A 20,443-nucleotide genomic window follows, 5' to 3' on the forward strand; every position below is an offset into this window, starting at 1 on the left:
ACAGATCGCACAATGGAGTCCTACTGATGAATATACCCTAGGGGAAAATAACCTCCATTTATTGCAAACTCATTTGCAGGACAGTATATCATTAGTATAGACAAAATATATGTATTATAGCAACAGGGGAGAGGTTCTGTGCAAACAGTTCATAGAATCCCAGGCAGGTTTGTGTTGGAAGGGACCCCAAAGCTCCTCCAGCTCCAACCCCTGTCATGGGCAGGGACCCCTTCCACTGGAGCAGCTTGCTCCAAGCCCCTGTGTCCAACCTGGCCTTGAGCACTGCCAGGGATGGGGCAGCCACAGCTTCTCTGGGCACCCTGTGCCAGCGCCTCAGCACCCTCACAGGGAAGAGCTTCTGCCTTATCTCCAGCCTAAACCTCCCTGTTTCAGTTTGAACCCATCACCCCTTGTCCTATCACTACAGTCCCTGATGAAGAGTACCTCTCCAGCATCCTTATAGCCCCTTTCAGACACTGGAAGCTGCCCTGAGTTGAAGAAACTCACATCCCACCAGTGAGATGAGCTTGAAACTTAAAAGCACAAACCTGTTGCTCTGTTGCTTTGAAACAGGAAAAGCCAAAACCCCAGAGCTGTTAATAGTCCAAACAGTGATTTGTTTAGATACCATGAGATCTTAACAGCCCCCAACACAAACAGGATGTCTTGCACACCAGATACGCAAGGATTCACGTATATATGTACTCCTAATATACCTACTGTCTCTATACATTTGAACTAGATGATCTTAAGGTCCTTTCCAACCCCAACTATTCTATGATTCTATATATACATATCTCATATATATTTACTCCTATGTATACCAGGTCTATTTAGGAATAAATAGCTAACAACCACCTAGTACAGACTAAAAATAAACTGATGTAACACAACTCAAGTACAAAGAGAGGTCTTCCTACCTTCCAGATTATTAACAAATAAAGGGGGAGGGAAGGAAACTCGTACTCACTTTGTAACTCCCTCATCAACCTTGTTGTCCTGGAAACAATTCTTCTACAAGAGAAGTAGTACTTAACTACTGGAACATCTTCTGCTACTACTTTTTCTCTCCCTCGATCCTCTTCCCGCTCCCACACTGCTCTCCATGCTTGATAAACAGTCAGAAATGAATCTTTCCCATAAAATGGCACAGAAATTGCCCTCAGAAGAAAATACATCCTTCCATTTGAGTATGGAGCACTTACGGACCATCAGGTTTGCATGAAGCCTTTGGAAAGCGTTGTAATTCTGTTGTTGCTGTTAAAATGACCTCCCAACGTTTCCTTTTAGGAGTATTTAATTTGCTGATTTGATAGCAGCACATTTGGCCAAGGGAGCAGAGTGAGAAATCCCAGCCTATGATCCATAGACACAGAAATGCACAGCGTGCTCTGTCAGAACAGCTCAGCACTCACTTGTAGGGTGATAAAGAGCCCTAAATGCTTACACACTGCAGCCCTGTACAGAAGATTTGCTATATGGGTTCCACTCTTGCTCTCACCTACCATGAGCTTCTTCCCTCTATTGTACTCACCCAGATAAATTCACTTGAGGACACAGCTGATGTTCTGAAATACCCCATCAATGCAATGATTGCTGCCTCCCCAAACGCTGCTCAGCTCTGACAGATCAGCCCAAAGGAGAAGGACTTTGGGGTACTGGTTGATGAGAAGCTCTCCATGACCCATCTCTAGTGTGCACTTGAGCCCTGAAACCCACCTAGTGGCAGATGTCCCTGCCTGTGGCAGCTTTACGGTCCCTTCCAATCCAAACCATTCTGTGACCCTATGACTCAGTGACTCCAGGTTAGGGACTGTGCTCTGGCTCACAGATCAGCCCCAGCAGCACAGCTGGTAGCCGTGGGGTTAGACAAGCTTTCCTAGCCCCAAACAGGGCAGCCACATCCCAGCTGACCAGCAGGAACAGCCCCAGCTCCGTGCTGATCTCTGGGTGACGCTCAAGCACTCACCAACACAGGCTGAAACCATGGCCAGGGCATGGATTACAACATCCCAGTACCCAGAGCCATCCATGCCCTTCCCTTCTCCATTCAGCATCATTCCTTTTGGAAGAGTTCTCTCTGTGCTCTTACTTGAACAGAAAACTTCATTGTAACATTTGAATGAAATAAGAGCTCGTTTTAGCAATCAGATTTCCCCAGGAAAGAGCAGCTTTGTTTCAGACCACCACCTTTCGCTCCACATTGTGCTGCCTTTTTGCTACACAGCCCATTTGTGTCAGACACAGCAATGTGGCCTTGCCCAACCTGCATCAGTCCACTGCAATAAACAGAAATACACGTATTTAAACACTTACAAAGTCTTACTTTGTAATAACTGTCAGTCTTTGAGTACATTTTGCCCTGACCTCTCAGTTTGCCTGCCCATACACAGGGGTTTACAATGGCAATGCCTGCACTGCTCTCAGGTGGGAAAAATCACAATACACTCCCTTTTCAAATGAGAGCTGTTAATGGCCAAAATTACCCCCCCAGCAGACCCAAAAGGGGTCTGGCTCCTTCAAAGTACCCATAGTTAAACAGTTACACTCAGCAGTTTATGCAGTGTGATAACTCTCGGTTCTTAACATCCCTTTGCTAAGGAGTAGACCTGTGTTATCCTGTGACTGCCCCTAACTTCCAATGTGTTTGAAAGGTCTTTTCATGTTACCTGTTAATGCCAGTTATCCATCTATTCGTGCTCTGCATTTTACATAAGTCCTATCTGATAAGCTTTCATATCAATTTTGAATTGTTTGTCTTTGTTTCTACTTAACGAATGACTTATTTAATGTACGAACCTGATGCACCACTCCCTGCTTTGTCTTTCTGTTGGGGTTTTATTCTAGATGCTGTGTTAATCCTTAGGTCTCCATGTATCCTCTTACTCCTTTGAGAATCTGCTCAAAAGATCATAACGTTTATGGGTAAAACTAGCTGAAATCTCAATTACTTAGGATCTGGAGTTGCTACCAATAAACCACCAGCACTGACAGATCTCAAATCTCCTACAACCCATACAAGGGTTTCTTTTGGAAGGGGCCTTAAAGCTCTTCCAGCTCCAACCCCTGCCACGGGCAGGGACCCCTTCCACTGGAGCAGCTTGCTCCAAGCCCCTGTGTCCAACCTGGCCTTGAGCACTGCCAGGGATGGGGCAGCCACAGCTTCTCTGGGCACCCTGTGCCAGCACCTCAGCACCCTCACAGGGAAGAGCTTCTGCCTAAGAGCTCAGCTCAGTCTCCCCTCGGGCAGGTTCAAGCCATTCCCCTTGGCCTGTCCCTACAGGCCCTTGCCCAAAGCCCCTCACCCAGTCTTGAACTGCCTTTGCAACATGCCATGGAGCATCCACCTACCAGAGGAACCTATCACACCATAAGGATTACAGTCTCCTCCATGAAGGACCCAGTTGCTCAGGCAGCATTTCCTGCACAGACTCAGTGCCAGTGTGTTCCATCAAGCAGTAAAAACATCTACTCAAGTCTGTCTTCAGGCATCAGAAACTGAGGGGGTTTGAGCAGCTTATCCCTCACACCACGCACAATGAAATTCCATGGTGGAGACAGAGGGGAGGAAGCTATTTGGAAGCTCAGTATATGCATGTAGATACAAGATGATGAAAACTGTGGTGCCTTACAGCAGCCGCAGCGCTGCATGTGTTACAAACACTGAATTCTGACTGCTCCAGTAAATGTATGTTTTCCCCCTCTCAGCATTAGAAATTCCCCATGTATAATATAAATCTGCACATTTGAGCTCAAAACAGGGCCAGGTTTAACAGCCATCTCTTAAAGAGTGTTGAGCCTCCCTGTGCTCTGGTACAGAAGCGCACTGTTACCTCGGGATGGGAAAACATCCCTTCTCTAGGTTTAGTATTACTGCAGGCAAAAACTCCAAACCATGGCAAAGCTTTTGCCTTCTGCTGCCACTGAACAGCGGCTGCTGCAGGAATAAGGCAGGAAAAGGCTGAAATCATGATTATATCTAGGATTTCTTCATCTAGGATTTGGAAGTGTTCAAGGCCAGGTTGGACACAGGCTTGGAGCAAGCTGCTCCAGTGGAAGGGGTCCCTGCCCATGGCAGCGGTTGGAGCTGGATGAGCCATAAGGTCCCTTCCAACACAAACCATTCCATGATGTTTAGTGTTCAGCAGAGCCGAGTGTGTTATGGGGAAATGAAGGCCCAGAGTGATGCAGCCACCACCACAAAGCAGGGCAGTGACAAGAACATAAGGGAAAAACCCTCAGCGTGAAACCATTAATGCTGTTCTACCCTCCATACAAACCAACGCAAACCCACCCCAACCCAACCACACAACCCCCTCTGATGGGGCTTTTGATGCTCAGTAATGCTACTAAACACCTACTAATGCTGACACAGAGACCATCTCCAACATTCCCTCATTACCTGAGGCTGTTTTTCCTCTCTGCGACTCGCTGTAATGTCCATTTACCACGTGAAATTACACCAGCTATTTCTTTCCATGGAGATGTTTCCAGTGGAGTCAGCGGGGATCCAACAAGGCCATCACAGAAATAGAACTCAGAAAACAGTATTTCCGTAAGAAACCACTCCGGTTGATTGGATTAAGAGGCACTTGTGAGTGACTCACACTGACACAAGCCTACGCTAAACCCAATCTATCGATGACAGAAAGGAATCTGAAGGAAATCTACCTTTAGGAAGCCACCTCGGTGGGTTTATTACATGGAATCACATTAGCTGTTCCCTCCAAACGGGAGGACAAATAAATTAAAAGCTGAATTTTAGGGGGTTAATAGGATGAGTGCAGCGTGTTCCCAACAGCTGTAGCTGCCACACTGAGCACAATCAGAGCGGGATGGAAGAGTCCGGAGTGGAAGCACTGTTTGCCTATGTCAGTCCCATGATCCTGCACCCACACATTGTGCCCAAAGGAGTGGGAAGAAGAGGGAAAGCCACTGAGCCACATCACCCCACTTTCCCTGGGAAAATTAAGGTAGATTGTAGCAATAGGACAAGGGGTGATGGGTTCAAACTGATAAATGCTCCATCCCTGGCAGTGTTCAAAGCCAGGCTATAAAGAGCCTTGGGTGACATGGACTGGTGTGAGGTGTCCCTACCCATGGCAGGGGTTTGGAACTGTTAAGGTCCTTTCCAACCCAAACCATTCCATGATTCTATCTATGATGGCAACCACCGTGATTCCTTCTGGCTGTACACTAGGTCTGATATCCCATTTGGCATTTCTTGGGGAACTCTGACGTGTCTCCAGGGGATGTTCCTGCATCTTAACATGCACTGGGGGTGTTCTGGCACAGCCAAGTGAAGCATCAAGGCTTTGCTGAAATCCTGAAGGATGCATTCACAGCTCTCACACCTCCTGTAAAGCAGGGCAGCAAGCAGGGAGGCTGTGACTGGTATGCAGCTTACTCCCATAAATAGCAACTACGGAATCTGTTCTTTGCCTCTTAATATTGCCATGAGGAATAAAGGTCTTTGAAGAAATGTGGTAGTAAATATTACATATGAAAGGCAAGTTGCAAAGAGAAGCAAAGGGGACAGTGGACCGAGCGTGAGGTTATGCACTATGGATCTGGAATTGGACTGTTCTTATCACCAACTGCTGTCATCATAGAATCACAGAATGGTTGGGGTTGAAGGGACCTTAAAGCTCATCCAGCTCCAACCCCTGCCATAGGCAGGGACCCCTTCCACTGGAGCAGCTTGCTCCAAGCCCCTGTGTCCAACCTGGCCTTGAGCACTGCCAGGGATGGGGCATTCAGCACCTCTTTGGGCAGCCTGTGCCAGTAATCAAACCCTACCCGTCTGTAAGGGTATTTGAAAGCCACGCATCTTGTGCCACCTGAAAGCCAAGACACTGACCCATACACACAGCTGTAAATCACTGCATATACAGATGAAAACTCATTTATAGCAATCAACTGCCCATGTTTGAGGCCAACCAAAGCTTACCAACCACAGACTGCAAGGCTGAAGTGACTATTACATAGAAAACCACTGGCAGCTCTCACCTGTACCACCTACAAATAGGATCAAGGACAGCGCAACATCCGAGCACGTTATCAGCAAGAGGCTCACCTTTGGGAGCTTTTACGCACACTTTCCTTCATGCATCCACACCTACTCTTACATTCCCACTAATGGCTGGTCTGTAATCCTAAAAAGCAGCACGTTCTAGCCTAAGGGTAACTAAATTAGAGCAAGCCTCCTTGAAGCTAAAATCAGAGTGAGAACTAAGTGCACTGCTTTCGCCTCAATAAAGATGCTCCCTCAGAGAGCCCCTGCACAGCCTAAGATCTGTAAAAGAGCTTGTTATTTTAGAGAATCATAGAATCAACCAGGCTGGATGTCGTGGCTCAAACCCACCCAGGCAGCTCCTTCACTCACTGCCCCCTTCTTGCCCTCCCCTACTCCCAGGGGGATGGAGAGGAGAATCAAAAAGAATGCAACTCCCACGGGTTGAGATAAGATCAGTTTAGTAACTAAGGTATAACACAAATCACTGCTGCTACCACCAATAATAGCAATGATAAAGGAAATAACAAGGGAAGAGAATACAACACCCCACCACCAGGCAACCGATAACTTGCTCCCCCCAGCCCAACCAAGCACCAACCGATACCTCCTCCAACCCCGCAGTCTCCCAGCCCTTCCAGGTAACTCTCCCAGTTACATCCTGGGCATGATGTGCTGTGGTATGGAATGCCTCTTTGGTCAGTTTGGGTCAGGTGTCCTGTCTCTGCTTCCTCCTGGCTTCCCTCCTCCCTGGCAGAGCATGAGGCCCACAAAGTCCTTGGCCAAACCAAAACATCATTGTTATCAGCTCTGTTCCAGGCCAAAAGTCGAAACCCAGCGCTGCACCAGCTACCAAGAAGGAGAAAAATGACTGCTACTGCTGAACCCAGGACACTGGAAAAGCCCTTTAAGCTCATCCAGCCCAACCGTTCCCAGCACTGCCAAGGCCACCACTGCCCCATGGCACTGAGGCCTCCTCTCCACGCTGTGTGAACACTTGCAGGGCCGGTGCCTGCAGCCCTGCCCTGGGCAGCCTGTTCCAATGCCTGAGCACCCTCTGGGGCAGGAATTGTTCCTCAGCTCCATCTAAACCTGCCCTGGTGCAGCTTGAGGCCGGTTCCTCTTGTCCCATCCCTTGTTCCTTGGGAGCAGAGCCCAGCCCCTCCTGGCTCCATCCTCCTGTCAGGCAGTTGGAGGCAGCCATCAGGTCCCCCCTGAGCCTTCTCTTCTCCACACTGAACCCCCCAGGTCCCTCAGCCCTTCCCCATCACACTTAGGCTCCAGGCCTCGCTCCAGCACCTCAATGTCTCTCTTGCAGTGAGGGGCCCAGAGCTGAAAACAGGATTTGAGGTGCCAATCTCCTCTGAATGTGGTCATGAACAGTCAGGTCCTTGCCCAAGGACACCAAGAATGAAGGTCACAAACAATCCAGTAATCATATGTTTTAACATCCAACAACCTATGGAGCATGAGAAGGGGCTGCAGATCTGAGCAGGGAGAAATCCGTAACAGATGACAACAGAAGTGCAAGGGGGCAACACTCAATTCTGTTTGAAAGACAAGGTTAAGAAACCCCTTTTTCTATTGCAACGAGTTGGGTTTTGAAAGCGCGACCTCCCTGCCCCTGTGCATTTGTCAGGTTTGGGGTTGGAGATATTCAAGGCTCAACATCACAGTAAAAGACCGTGGAATTCTCAAATAGCTCAGTTTTGTGCTAACCCTAACTCGTAATCATGCTGGCCTTGCAAGCGTGGTGTGAAATGTGCTGAGCTAGACAGCTGGGAAGGGGTGGGTGTGAAGAGAGGGGGTGGTGTTGGGTTGGTATTATTATTGCACTTGTGGTGTTCAACCCTTCCACTCCCCAACATCCATATTCAGGAGGCTGCAGGGAGGAAGAGGATGGTTTTACTGGTAGATACCTGGTCAGGCTGTAAAAGCATCCGCACCTTCTTTTGCAGGGAATGGATTTGTCTACAGGAAAGCTGCAGAGGGGCTTGGGACAAAGGGCCTGTAGGCACAGGCCAAGGGGAATGGCTTGAACCTGCCTGAGGGGAGACTGAGCTGAGCTCTTAGGCAGAAGCTCTTCCCTGTGAGGGTGCTGAGGCGCTGGCACAGGGTGCCCAGAGAAGCTGTGGCTGCCCCATCCCTGGCAGTGCTCAAGGCCAGGTTGGACACAGGGGCTTGGAGCAAGCTGCTCCAGTGGAAGGGGTCCCTGCTCATGGAAGGGTCTGGAACTGGATGAGCTTTAAGGTCCCTTCCAACCCAAACCAGCCTCGGACCCTATGATGAGGCTGTGATCTCCCTTCATTACTTTGGTGGCCAAAACACATCTCTAATTCCAGCCTGGAACCCTGAGTAAGACAGGAAGTTGTGCTGCACTTATTATTTTGTCCATGTAAGGTTCTCTATAAAACTTTTAATTTCTTCTAAAGCCTTCAAAAGGCACCTACTGAGAAATGCTTTATAATGAAACCAATAGAGAAAATTCCCTGAGCTCAGAGTACAGCACAAAATTAAACCTGAACTCAAGTTCTAGGAAGGATCATCAGTTTTTCATGTAAAGCTGTGGTGAGATGTGACTGAAGCCCTCAACCCTACCTACCCATGCCTAAGTCTCATACTTCATTTCCTATCTCAAGGCAGTCATAACAGTAAGATGGGTTTGCTCTGTAATTTTCCTGATCTCAGTCAAACCCAACACAAAGCATTAATTCTGGTTGAACTTGGCTGTGGACTGAGGAAAGAAAAAAGCATTGAGGCAATCTACCAAATTTAGTGTGCTTTTGCTACCTAAAGTATAGAAATCCCAGCCTGGTTTGGGTTGGAAGGGACCTTAAAGCGCCTCCAGTTCCAACCCCTGCCACAGCAGGGACCCCTTCCACTGGAGCAGCTTGCTCCAAGCCCCTGTGTCCAACCTGGCCCTGAACACTGCCAGGGATGGGGCAGCCACAGCTTCTCTGGGCACCCTGTGCCAGCGCCTCAGCACCCTCACAGTGAAGAACTTCTGCCTTATATCCAGTCTAAACTTCCCCTGTTTCAGTTTTAACGCATCACCCCTTGTCCCATCACTATAGTCCCTGATGAAGAGTCCATCCCCAGCATCCCTATAGGCCCCCTTTGGACACTGGAAACTGCTCTGAGGTCTCCACGCAGCCTTCTCTTCTCCAGGCTCAACAGCCCCAGTGTTCTCAGCCTGTCTTCATATGGGAGTTGCTCCAGCCCCCTGATCATCCTCCTGGCTTCCTCTAGACTTGCTCCATGAGATCCATGTCCTTCTCTAAATGGACATTTGGCACTTGACACATGATGGATCGTTATCATGTGGTGTGCAAGCTTACATGGAACCATCAGGGTTCGAAAGACCTCTCAGATCAAGTCCAACTGTTAACCCAGCACTGCTAAAGGCCATCACTAGACCACGTCACTAAGCACCACATTTACATGTCTTCTAAAGCCCTCCAGCGATGGTGACTGCACCACAGCCCTGGCCAGCCTGTTCCAGTGCTTCACTCTCCGTCCTTTCAGGGTAACCTCCAGTCTACACCTCCCATGGTGCAACTTGAGGCCACTTCCTCCTGTCCTATCACTTGTTACTTGGGAACACAGACGGATACAAACCTACCTGCAAGTGTTGTATAACACAAAGAACATGAGCAAGTCAAGCCAGTGCTCAGTTTCTTATGCAACTGTTGGTCAATGCTCTTCAGAGTACTTTAAAAGGTCACTACCCCACGCACACACCAAGAACTATGAAAAGCAATCCTGGGCTGTTTCATGGCTCATCTCCTAAGGTAACATGTTTAAGGGGACATGATGCCACCCTATTTCAGCCTCTGTAATGCTGTCTTTAGACAGGTATGCATCGTCTCAGTGAGAAAACATTATCTTGTGCGTGTCCCATTAAAGAGATTAATCTGTTCAACACCTGATGATTCACTCACCCACATGCTGAAAGTCCACATGAAAATGACTCATTCTGTCCGTAAAAATAATCACCTGGGATAGCAAAGTCCCCTCATCTTTTCCAGAGCTGGTAACTGCTTTCTTACACAAAGCAAATGGATGTTGGCCTGTTACACTACAAGTGGCATGAAGGAACAGCTGATATGGGTAATTTTATAGTCTAGGTAGTAATAAGATTACTTGAGAGGAAGTTTGTAGATAACCAAAGTATTGGCAGAGGAAACAGTAACACTCCATAGGGCCGTGGTGGTTGAAGGCAGCCTTTCAGTATCTGAAGGGGGCTACAAGGATGCTGGAGAGGAGCTTTTCATCAGGGACTGTAGTGACAGGACAAGGGGTGATGGGTTCAAACTAAAACAGGGGAACTTCAGTTCCCCTGAACGTGCAGGTTGGAGATAAGGAAGAAGCTCTTTCCTGTGGGGTGGTGAGGTGCAGGGTGCTCAGAGCAGTGATAAATGCTCCATCCCTGGCATGGGCCAGGGATGGACAGGGCTTGGAGGAACCTGGTCTAGTGGAAGGTGTCACCACCCTTGGCAGGGGATTAGAACTAGGTGACCTTATGGTCTTCTCCAACCAAAACCATTCTATGATTCTATGATTTTAATCCTCACAAATCAAAGCCACACATTTCCAAGGAAAGGATGCAGGCTCCTCCTCCATCCCTTGGGACACTTCATACCCAGAAAATGGCTCTGAAGTAACTGAATCACCCAGTATGGACTGCCAGTGCAAGGCAAAGCTGTATTAAAGGCTTGGCTGACAACTCCCACTGCTCTGAATCCTAAGCTAAATCCAAAGCTAGAACTTCACGTCCAGTTCTGACATCCACACTGTGAGCAAGCTGAAGTACTGGCAAGCATTCAAAGGAAGACCTCAGAAAAGAGCTGGTCTGACTGGGATTAAAGGTCTCCTTTATTAAGCAGAACATGAGTATTTGGACTTGGGTTTATAGGTACTTTGTGAATATGATAAATAACAACCAACCCTGCAATCTCTGGAGTGAAAGGCACAGCAAGATGCTACAGCTGGAAGCCAAACAAGCTCCAATGTGAAATAACTTATCACTTCCTGGCTATAGGATTGTTCAATATTTATCCCTACTTGGTGTGTTTGGCCAGGAGAGCTCTCTGAAGGCACTCCAAAAGGAACTTCTGTGCAAAAATGCTTATCTTGCATGCAAAGCCAGACTGCATTACAGGCTTGGTATAGAGATATGCATCTTAAAACGTATCAAAAGCTAGCTAGGAAATCCTAAAACTAGTATTGAAGTTAATTGCAATGCTTCATTTTACTTTTAGTGCTATGTAATGCTTACTGTTGTGTGTTGCCTGTGCTCTTTTAACTTGAAAGAAGCACTTTCAAGATGGTTCCTTCCCCCCACCTCAACAAACATATCTGCAAAAATACAAGCATGGAAAATACCTGATCTGCTGGTTTTCTGTCACCTCATTACTTCATGGAAGCTAAAGACAGAAAGGAAAGAAAATATAGAACCTAAATACAGGTGAGAAACAGATGGTCATTTACGTATTATCAGAATACGAGGAGGATTTATGTAAATAGAGGACACCAGTTTAGCCAAAAAAGCTATTAACAGAAGTGAACACAGACGTGCTTGCTGCTTTCATGGCACAGCTCCCCCTTCCCGGCCCTCCCATCATCCAAACACCTTTTATTGCTGTCCCTTCTGTCACTCCAGAGCCTGAAGTTAGGATGTACTTGAAGGAATGGAAGTGGACAGTACACACAGTTCAGTAAGTCAGTATGAGATGTGACTTGCAGAGCACATACTCTGCCTCCATCACTAACACGTGCACGGAGCATCCCAAGAGGAAAGGGGAATGGAAAGAACAAACTGATCAACATCACAAATGTGTCCTGGCAGATGAGTAACAGTACAAGAAATGCTGTAGTAAAAGAAGATTGTTTCTTGACACAGAAAAATAAAGGATATAGATTCTGAACACTGAAGAATCAAACTGAAACGCACTGGTTTATATTTGACCCTTGATCTATACTAAAAAACACCATCCCAGAAACCACACTGTAAGCAGGATCTCTGGGACTCCTTATTGAAAACTCACAGGTTGTTCCTCAGGAACTGCAGGCTATGTATTTAACCTTAAATACTTATTATTTCTTATTTATGCTGGGTCCTAAATCTTCAAAGTCTCTGCTACAGACAAAGATTCTGCCTTCTGGGATACTCAAAACATCTCCAGTGCAGCTCATTCCTCTGGTTTACTCCATCACTCTCCTGCCCTTAAATCATATCCCTCTGAAGCTATCATGGAATCATAGAATGGTTCAGGTTGGAAAGGACCTTAAGATCATCCAGTTCCAACCCCCTGCCATGGGCAGGGACACCTCACACTAAACCATGGCACTCAAGGCTCTGTCCAACCTGGCCTTGAACACTGCCAGGGATGGAGCATTCACAGCTTCTTTGCTCCTCTTCCCTAATGCACAGAGCAAGTGAAATCACACAGGACTGGACAAGGCACCCTAAACTTCTTGTTTTACTTCTAATTCTGTATTTTAAAAGATTCATTTAAACAGAATAAGGCATAACTGAGTCATTTTTGATTCTGAGTCATCCTGAGGCTGTGGATTCCTATGTCAGACTCCCTGTACCTTGGAGGTGGTCTCACAATATAGCAACTTCTAAGCAACTTTAGAACCAGGACATTCACCAAGCAGGAAACAGCAACCGGTCACTATCTTCATTCGACAACGAAAATAATCAAGCCTTCCTTCACTGAACATAGGAAGAGTTCTGAGCAAACAGAGCAGGTTAAATAAGCCACACTGTTTCACAGGAGGTAAAAGCAGGGAAATTCCCCTTCTGGCTTCCATCGTTTGAACTACAAGCCTTGAACTTGGAGAACACAAAACTCCTCCAGAGAGTAGTAAGAGATCAGGGCAACTTCCTTCCCTACAGGCCTGTGCTGGGGGCTGCACATGACCAGCACACAAAGCATGTCCTAAATATGTGCCCGTTCCGGGGGTTGATTCCCTTTTAATATGCTGCAAACCCAAATACACTGGGTTTATGCAGTAATTGCCAATGTGTCATTTACTCTGTGAGCCTGGAATTTAACACCTTAAGGATGCAACCCTAGCAACCAAAGTGCATTCCAGCAGCCTGGAATACTCGTATTTCTGGGGAACTCCATAGACCCATAGAATGGTTGGGGTTGGAAGGGAGCTTAAAGCTCACCCAGTTCCAATCCCTGCCACGGGCAGGGACCCCTTCCACTGGAGCAGCTTGCTCCAAGCCCCTGTGTCCAACCTGGCCTTGAGCACTGCCAGGGATGGGGCAGCCACAGCTTCTCTGGGCACCCTGTGCCAGCGCCTCAGCACCCTCACAGGGAAGAGCTTCTGCCTAAGAGCTCAGCTCAGTCTCCCCTTGGGCAGGTTCAAGCCATTCCCCTTGGCCTGTCCCTACAGGCCCTTGTCCCAAGCCCCTCTCCAGCTTTCCTGCAGCCCCTTTAGGCACTGGAGCTGCTCTAAGGTCTCCCCTTCAGGAGCCTTCTCCTCTCCACGCTGCCCCAGCCCAGCTCTCTCAGCCTGGCTCCGCAGGAGACACTGAAGTATTTAGTGCAGTTTCTGAATCTTGTAATTTCATGAAAATACTCCAAGTGCTCTGCATTCTTCTCCCAATTCCTGTTCCCAGAATTACCAGGTTACGTAAGGGATCTGGGGTGCCAATAATGAAACATTTTCTAGTCTCCAAGGTAGCACAGAAATGCCTGAAATTTGGCTGACATTCCTCCCCCCCTCCTAAACCAACCCTAGAAGGCACAGAAAAAGATCTCTCAATGTTATTTATAAACAGTGTCATTAATTACCAAGGCTGAAGCTCTTCCCTGTGAGGGTGCTGAGGGGCTGGCACAGGGTGCCCAGAGAAGCTGTGGCTGCCCCATCCCTGGCAGTGCTCAAGGCCAGGTTGGACACAGGGGCTTGGAGCAAGCTGCTCCAGTGGAAGGGGTCCCTGCCCATGGCAGCGGGTTGGAACTGGATGATCTTAAGGCCCTTCCAACACAAACCATTCTGTGATTCTATGACTGGAAAACTACTGGCTTAATTGTGCCCAAACCCTTAGTGAGGAATACTGAAAGGTTCCTGCTCTCCCATCAGGTCTTTGATACCAAGGGAAAAGAAAAACAAGGGAAGACCAAAAAGGACTCTTTGGCAGCACAGTTTTCCAACCTTTCCAATATTACCAGCACCTGATGTAAGCACTACAATAAGTATGAACAGCTTTAATGAAACATGAGTTAAACTGACATTTCCTTCCAAGATCACTGCAGAAAGCAGTGTCAGATCAGCAAACAGAGTAATCCTGGAGATTCGAGTCCATTATGACTCTGGTCCCAAATGATGTTCAGAGGGAGAATTAAAGCTTTTCCTTAGCAAATGCCTACATTAAACATACAAAGGGCATCTTAACTACCTGTGCACAATTAAGAGGATGGTTAAATGGTCCACGAGCTTTGTCCAAATACACAAACACATTTTAAAGGAATAACACTAACACTCAAAAGTCCAAATCACCCCCTCAACACTAAATATTTGTGTCTTAAAGTTATTGTAAATCAAGAGCAGAAGACAACTGAACCAATGGCTACAATCTAAAAGCTATCAGAGAAGATGGATGCTCAATTCTGTATCAAAGTTTCTTGTGCTGCTCAGAATGATTTGTCTTATGTCGTGGTTCAAACCCAGCCAGACAGCTCCTTCACTCACTGACACCCTTCTTGCCCTCCCCTATTCTCGGAGGGACGGAGAGGAGAATCAAAAAGAATGCAACTCCCCCGGGTTGAGATAAGATCAGTTTAGTAACTAAGGTGTAACACAAATCACTGCTGCTACCACCAATAATAGCAATGATAAAGGAAATAACAAGGGAAGAGAATACAACACCTCAGCACCAGCTGACAGATAACTCTCCCCCCCAGCCCGACCAAGCACCGACCGATACCTCCTCCAACCCTGTAGTCCACTCCAGCCCCTTCCCGGGTCCCTCCCCAGTTACCTCCTGGGCATGATGTGCTGTGGTATGGAATACCTCTTTGGTCAGTTTGGGTCAGGTGTCCTGTCCCTGCTTCCTCCCGGCTTCCCTCCTCCCTGGCAGAGCATGAGGATCACAAACTCCTTGGCCAAACCAAAACATCATTGTTTTTCAGCTCTGTTCCCAGGCCGAAAGTCGAAACCCAGCACTGCACCAGCTACCAAGAAGGAGAAAAATGACTGCCACTGCTGAACCCAGGACACCTTATGACTACATTATAGACACATATAGTATATATTATATAATATATATATGTTATAGAATCATAGAATAGTTAAGGTTGGAAAGGACCTTAAGATCATCAAGTTCCAACCCCCCTGCCATGGGCAGGGACACCTCACACTAAACCATGTCACACAAGGCCTCGTCCAACCTGGTCTTGAACACTGCCAGGGATGGGAGCATTCACAACCTCCCTGGGCAACCCATTCCAGTGCCTCACCACCCTAACAGGAAAGAATTTCCTCCTTATATCCAATCTAAACTTCCCCTGTTTCAGTTTTAACCCATTCCCCTTGTCCTGTCACTACAGTCCCTAATGAAGAGTCCCTCCCCAGCATCCCTATGTTATAACTATTGTTACAGACAAAGCACTGGGCACCAAGTCATTGTGCCTACCCCTCTACCTGTACCTGTATGTATTTCTGGCACTGAGGACAAGTGCCACTGTGTAACCTGGATCCACACAACCCTGCCAGGATCAAACGCAGCCTCCTCCTGTCCTCAAAGTGGACGTAGCTCAGATCAGCTGGACAAGCAGGGTCATGATTGTAATGAAAACTAAGAGCATGGATGGCCACAGGACACTTCAAACCCTCTAAACCTTGTTTCCTTTAACAGTACAGGCACAGCTTGTTTCCAGGTTGAGCATCAACAACTATAACAGCAAATTATGACATAACAAAAAGGGCAAATGACCAAGGAAAGGCAAATCTGCCATAAAGCAAAAGATGAATCCTGCATTGGACTGGATGGCACATGTAGAATCACAGAGTGGTTTGTACTGAAGGGATCTTAATGCTCCTCCAGCTCCAACCCCTGCCATGGGCAGGGACCCCTTCCACTGGAGCAGCTTGCTCCAAGTCCCTGTGTCCAACCTGGCCTTGAACACTGCCAGGGATGGGGCAGCCACAGCTTCTCTGGGCACCCTGTGCCAGCGCCTCAGCACCCTCACAGGGAAGAGCTTCTGCCTAAGAGCTCAGCTCAGTCTCCCCTCGGGCAGGTTCAAGCCATTCCCCTTGGCCTGTCCCTACAGGCCCTTGTCCCAAGCCCCTCTCCAGCTTTCCTGCAGCCCCTTTAGGCACTGGAGCTGCTCTAAGGTCTCCCCTTCAGGAGCCTTCTCTTCTCCAGGCTGCCCCAGCCCAGCTCCCTCAGTCTGTCATATGCAGCCTTTAAATCTCAGAGCACTGTTTTCTGCAATAGCAGTTTCACTGTCTACTCACCAAATACCTTCCCCAGCACTGGTACTGCAGGAGTTCCTGTTTCTTCCTTCTCATCCTCTTCATCCTGAGCTCAGCCCCAAAATGTTTTGCAAGGGCATGTGGTAAAACTAAGTTTAGATCTTTTGTAGAGTAAAAAATGGATCCAAAATGGACCCCTCTGCAGAATTAAAACCTCCAATTGCAGTTCTGTTCATTTATCTTTCAATACAGTTCATGTGCTGCTATTACAGTAACATATGGCAGGGTGTATTTTTTGAAGTTGGAAGATCTTCAAGGAAGAGAAGCAGTATCATTGTACCAAACTGTTCATGCACCAAAGCAAGGTCTTTTTCAAGTGAATTCCACCAAAGAGTTTAGGATGTTAATCCTCTCCTACCAACACAAATACCCCTCCACACTGAGCACAAAGTTGCCTTTGCACAATTATCTTTAGACTGCTTTTCATGGCAGAACATCAAGAATTAACAACTATGAAGGAAGCTGAAGTTCCCTGCGTAGAACAACGATGGGAAAAAGAAGAGCAGATCTTGCTACTTGCTGTTTATAGAATCGTAAAATAGTTAGGGTTGGAAAGGACCTTAAGATCATCCAGTTCCAACCCCCTGCCATGGGCAGGGACACCTTGCTCTAAACCATATCACCCAAGGCCTCATCCAACCTGGCCTTGAACACTGCCAGGGATGGAGCATTCACAACCTCCCTGGGAAACCCATTCCAGTGCCTCACCACCCTCACAGGAAAGAATTTCCTCCTTCTATTCAATCTAAACTTCCCCTGTTTAACTTTTAACCCATTACCCCTTGTCCTATCACTACAGTCCCTAATGAAGAGTCCCTCCCCAGCATCCCTATAGGCCCCTTCAGATACTGGAAGGCTGCTATGAGGTCTCCACGCAGCTTCTCTTCTCCAGGCTGAACAGCCCCAACTTTCTCAGCCTATCTTCATACAGGAGGTGCTCCAGTCCCTGATCATCCTCGTGGCCTCCTCTGGACTTGTTCCAACAGATCCATGTCCTTTTTATGTTGAGGACACCAGAACTGCACACAATGCTCCAGGTGAGGTCTCACGAGAGCAGAGTAGAGGGGCAGGATCACCTCCTTGAAACCAGTTTGAAACTACTCCAGCCACTAAGAGACTCCCTTGAGCTCTCTGAAAAATCAGCCAGCCAGATGACATTCATCCTCATCCATCTGGATTAGATGGGTATAACCTTTCACAATGCGAGTTAAGTGAGATGAAACCCTCAGGTCCAGAGGGACCAGAGCCCTGAAGCGCTGCAGAGATGGTATTTGTGCTACAAATCTGGGAAGGAGTTACTGTAAACAAGACACATTCTGTATCACTGCCAACACCTCAACAGCGCTTCAGACCCTGCGTCAAGAGCCTAAAATAGAAGATACTGGAAATGTTGTCCCTGAAATAGGCTCAGGACCCTCCCGAAGGTGAAAACAGGCAATATGAAGGCAGTAAGCACAACCCTGATTGCAGTGAGTGCTGAGCAGGGCTCCCTCGTATCTGACACACAATGGAGTCAACCTCTTTATTTCCAGGCCTCAGCAACACCACCACATCCTGAGCACTGATGTCAGGGAGGTTTCTACCTATGTAATGACTATGAGGTCGTTTCCTTGGGAATCATGGGAAGCACTCAACATCTGACCTCCAAGTTACTATAACTGCTACGGTAACTACACAGTTGTATAGTCACTACAAGTTACAACTGCTTGAATGAGTATTCTCCCAAAGCACAGACACTTTGTGTTAATTTATCTTTATTATTAGCTGGCAATAAGTGAAAATACCCCTCGTCTTCACTGTCCTGAGCCCATTCCTTAGCATCTGTAGTCCATCTATACTTATTTGATGGGAACAAACTAACAGCGTGCTCTCACCATCCTTCGGTCCCTTAGAAAACGCTGTCTTTCCCTAAGAGACCAGAGAACATCCCCATGGAAGCAAACACCTGCATTCAGCCCTGGCTCTGGCATCATTTGGTGGCCACCAGAGCATTCCCAGCCTGCTAGAAACTGAGATCCATCAGCACTAAACCCCAGCTCTACACTGACAGCGTTCAGACCAGTCTGCACTCTTGTAGGGGAAGCCACGCACAGGCCAAAAGGGAACAGAAAAACTTCATTAACCTCAGCCCAAAGGGTGCTTCTGAGTCTGTGTTTGCACTCAGTGGTATTGTCCATTCACCCACACACAAACCTGAGCCTGAGCCTTCCCATAACGTGGAGGGTAAAGCACCACGAAATTTCCAGCCAGTCAGATCAGTCACTTGGATGAACAATCACTAACAACTGATGTGCTGAAAGATACACTCCAAAGGGGTTAGGGTTGGGGTTTTATTGGGTTGGGGTTTGGGGCTTTTCTCTGGTAGGGTATTAATAACCCCAGACTGACACCAACTCATCTTAAAACCCCCAAACCAGCTCAACTGATACACTGCCACTGACCACACAGAGCAATCGGGACGTGGTAACACACAAAGTAAACCTGATCTTTTAAGGACAGATTTATCTCACCCCATTACTTCTGATGAAAATGTTGGGGGTTTCCTCATTCATTTAAGCTCTTCTGGACAACCAGGGTGCACTTCCTAAGCACAGCCGAGCCTGTTGATCCCATCTTGTCATGGCTATCCCCATGCTAGTGTTAGAACTGCTCTTTGGCAATACTTGTCTCTGTGCATCATTAAAGGAAGTAAGTGGGTTTTAGAGGTTAAGAACTCCAAAACACCACAGTTTACACAGAGCCTGGCTGGTCACCAATGGATGTGGATCCTACTGATGGCTCCAGGGGCACTGCTGCCATCCCACACCTCAGCCACACAACCCCAGCTCTGAAATAACTATCCCTATTCCTACATTCCCCACACCTCCTGGAGGCCTTGCTGTGGGATGGACATGGCGAGAAACGCAGGCAGGACCTGATTACATCTCAAGGCTGTGGATTTTTTCCACTGATTTAAGAGAGGAAGGAAACCCAAACCACACCGAGCTGCTCCTCACAAACACCATTTCCTTCATATTTCATTTTGAATCTCACTCATTTTACCCTTTTATGTCACAGAACTCCCCCTTCACTTTACCCACAAAGGCACTGCAAGCCTTCTCCTTGCTTTACACCATGCTACAGTGATCCACATCGCTCTTTCTTAAGCACCCCACTGACTGACAACCCTCTGCAAGTGAAAACACCACTTCCCAAGATTGAAACACCAGAGTGGGCTTCACTCTCCTCAGCTTCAAATGCCTGCTAGGGCTCTATAAGCATTCTGGGTGTCAATCCCCACCTACCAACCTGGAGGAACACAGACAGGAACCCCTCTGAGCACAGAGATGCTGACAGTAGGGTGAACCAAACTGCTCCTTCCACTGTCTGAGGGCAGCATCCATCGCTGAGTATCAGCCTGGTGCCATTTTGGCTGGTGTAAAGCATTCCAGCTGGATGAGAGCCATAATCCCATATGGAGAAATTCTCTGGTAGGATCCATGTCAGACTGATTTGAGAACCTCAGAGCGCATGAAAGCTCATAAAGCTCAATTCCCCCTTCCAAGAAAAGCACAGCAAGAAAAGACACAGAACCACGTTCAACAGGACAGGGAGGCTTCCCAGGTTCAGCCTCAAGTAGAAAATAACATCATGACCCCATGCATGGCAGCTGCAAGTGACAAACATCACCTCTGGAGATGTACCATCAGTGACAAACATCACCTTTTGAGATGCAGGTGGCTCAACTGCAGGATTTCAGGGGGTCAGATAAGCTCTCAGCACTGGCAGTGCGATGCAAACACTGCATTTTTAAGACACCATTCATTGCCCCTTCTTCAAACAGCTCTCAACACCCACAACAGAAGCAAGGCTTGACCCCGTCCTGAACCGCGTGCACCATCTTCACTGCTGGAGAGGGACTACAACGCACTCAAGTTCTCTATCTGAACCACC

The 20,443-nt window shown here is 47.6% G+C and overlaps 1 protein-coding gene across 2 annotated transcripts in view; it reads right to left on the bottom strand.

Annotated features, from left to right (window-relative positions):
• The window catches only part of LOC133221005 (uncharacterized), a 128,560-nt gene that overhangs the window by 38,537 nt on the left and 69,580 nt on the right, over nucleotides 1-20,443 (bottom strand). The window contains exon 1 of one of the 2 annotated variants that reach the window (XR_009727849.1): nucleotides 18,992-19,447. The exons of the other annotated variant lie outside the window; for it this stretch is intronic. The gene's annotated coding sequence lies outside the window, so the exon portion shown is untranslated. Of the gene's footprint in view, nucleotides 1-18,991; nucleotides 19,448-20,443 lie in introns of those variants that run through there. 2 annotated transcript variants of the gene reach the window in all.

The sequence above is a fragment of the Neopsephotus bourkii genome, unplaced genomic scaffold (genome assembly GCF_033783945.1).
Source record: "Neopsephotus bourkii isolate Nb327-2 ecotype Australia unplaced genomic scaffold, CSIRO-AGI_Nbou_v1 NB_1505, whole genome shotgun sequence".
Lineage (NCBI taxonomy): Eukaryota > Metazoa > Chordata > Aves > Psittaciformes > Psittacidae > Neopsephotus > Neopsephotus bourkii.